The sequence below is a fragment of the Natator depressus genome, chromosome 28 (genome assembly GCF_965152275.1).
Source record: "Natator depressus isolate rNatDep1 chromosome 28, rNatDep2.hap1, whole genome shotgun sequence".
Classification (NCBI taxonomy): Eukaryota; Metazoa; Chordata; order Testudines; family Cheloniidae; genus Natator; species Natator depressus.
Genome location: NC_134261.1, coordinates 10,523,209 through 10,525,708, shown reverse-complemented (window position 1 = coordinate 10,525,708; position 2,500 = coordinate 10,523,209). Strand labels below are relative to the sequence as shown.

General features: G+C 61.6%; 1 non-coding gene across 1 annotated transcript; it reads right to left on the bottom strand.

The window, feature by feature from the left end:
- Positions 1 to 833: 833 nt before the first annotated feature.
- LOC141979761 (5S ribosomal RNA) lies at positions 834 to 952 on the bottom strand. Its single transcript, XR_012637154.1, has one exon. It is a non-coding gene; the product is annotated as a 5S ribosomal RNA (ribosomal RNA).
- Between the last annotated feature and the right edge of the window lie 1,548 nt (positions 953 to 2,500).

Here is a 2,500-nt window from a genome sequence, read left to right as displayed (position 1 = left end):
CTTCCCGGCCACCAGGTCAACCCGCTGAAAGTATGGGGTTGACCTGGTGGCCGCTTTCCTTCCCGGCCACCAGGTCAACCCGCTGCCGGCATGGGGTTGACCTGCTGGCCGCAGAGGGGCAGGCTCCGGGTTGACCTGGTGGCCGGACGGGGATTAAGCCCCGGCTCGGAGCAGGGCAAGCCCGGGCGGAGGGGGGTCCGCTTGGCCCCTGCCCGCGGGGGCAGGCTCCGGGTTGACCTGGTGGCCGGTTTGCTTTCGGGCCACCAGGTCAACCCGCTGAATGTATGGGGTTGACCTGCTGGCCGCTTTCCTTCCCGGCCACCAGGTCAACCCGCTGAATGTATGGGGTTGACCTGCTGGCCGCTTTCCTTCCCGGCCACCAGGTCAACCCGCTGAATGTATGGGGTTGACCTGCTGGCCGCTTTCCTTCCCGGCCACCAGGTCAACCCGCTGAATGTATGGGGTTGACCTGCTGGCCGCTTTCCTTCCCGGCCACCAGGTCAACCCGCTGAATGTATGGGGTTGACCTGCTGGCCGCTTTCCTTCCCGGCCACCAGGTCAACCCGCTGAAAGTATGGGGTTGACCTGCTGGCCGCTTTCCTTCCCGTCCACCAGGTCAACCCGCTGAATGTATGGGGTTGACCTGCTGGCCGCTCTGCTTCCCGGCCACCAGGTCAACCCCCTGCCGGTATGGGGTTGACCTGCTGGCCGCAGAGGGGCAGGCTCCGGGTTGACCTGGTGGCCGGCAGGGACTTCAGCCCCAGGGCCCCTGGCAGGGCGACCCTGCCCTTGTTCCCCAGAAAAGGAGAGAGCTGGCTCGCAGCGGGAAAAGCTGCCTACGGCACCTGGGATTCCCAGGCGGTCACCCATCCAAGTACTAGCCAGGCCCGGGACGGTTTACCTTCCGAGATCGGACGGGATCGGGGGCCTTCCGTCCGGTATGGCCGTAGGCACTCGGCTCCGGTCCGCCTCGTCCCCTTTCCCTTACTGACTCCCCTGCCTCGGGTGGGCCCGATCCTTTTTTCCGTTTTTTTTTTTCGCTCCGGAGGCTTCATGAGCCCCCCCCCAACACCCCTTTGGGGGTCGGTGAAAATTTTTTTTTCAGACTTCCAGGGGCCCGATCCTGGCCGCGGGCACCCGGCTCCGGGCACCCGGCTCCGGGCCGCCTCGTCCCCTTTCCCTTACTGACTCCGCTGCCTCGGGTGGGCCCGATCCTTTTTTCCGTTTTTTTTTTTCCGCTCCGGAGGCTTCGTGAGCCCCCCCCAACACCACTTTGGGGGTCGGTGAAAAAATTTTTTTCAGACTTCCAGGGGCCCGATCCTGGCCGCGGGCACCCGGCTCCGGGCACCCGGCTCCGGGCCGCCTCGTCCCCTTTCCCTTACTGACTCCCCTGCCTCGGGTGGGCCCGATCCTTTTTTCCGTTTTTTTTTTTTTTCGCTCCGGAGGCTTTATGAGCCCCCCCCAATACCACTTTGGGGGTCGGTGAAAAAAATTTTTCAGACTTCCAGGGGCCCGATCCTGGCCGCCGGCACCCGGCTCCGGGCACCCGGCTCCGGGCCGCCTCGTCCCCTTTCCCTTACTGACTCCCCTGCCTCGGGTGGGCCCGATCCTTTTTTCCGTTTTTTTTTTTTTCGCTCCGGAGGCTTTATGAGGCCCCCCCTAACCGTTTTTGGGGTCGGTGAAAATTTTTAGTCAGACTTCCAGGGGCCCGATCCTGGCCGCGGCTTCGCAGGCTGGCCTGGGGGGGGGGGCATCTCTAGCTCCGGCCGCGGACGGCGAGACGCTCGGCCACCAGGTCAGCCCGGAGGAAAAGGCTGAAAAAAATGTCTAAGTCCCCCCGGGACACCAGGTCAACCCGGAGGAAAAGGCTGAAAAAAATGTCTAAGTCCCCCCGGGACACCAGGTCAACCCGGAGGAAAAGGCTGAAAAAAAGTCTAAGTCCCCCCGGGACACCAGGTCAACCCGGAGGAAAAGGCTGAAAAAAATGTCTAAGTCCCCCCGGGACACCAGGTCAACCCGGAGGAAAAGGCTGAAAAAAAGTCTAAGTCCCCCCGGGACACCAGGTCAACCCGGAGGAAAAGGCTGAAAAAAAGTCTAAGTCCCCCCGGGACACCAGGTCAACCCGGAGGAAAAGGCTGAAAAAAAGTCTAAGTCCCCCCGGGACACCAGGTCAACCCGGAGGAAAAGGCTGAAAAAAAGTCTAAGTCCCCCCGGGACACCAGGTCAACCCGGAGGAAAAGGCTGAAAAAAATGTCTAAGTCCCCCCGGGACACCAGGTCAACCCGGAGGAAAAGGCTGAAAAAAAGTCTAAGTCCCCCCGGGACACCAGGTCAACCCGGAGGAAAAGGCTGAAAAAAAGTCTAAGTCCCCCCGGGACACCAGGTCAACCCGGAGGAAAAGGCTGAAAAAATGTCTAAGTCCCCCCGGGACACCAGGTCAACCCGGAGGAAAAGGCTGAAAAAAATGTCTAAGTCCCCCCGGGACACCAGGTCAACCCCGA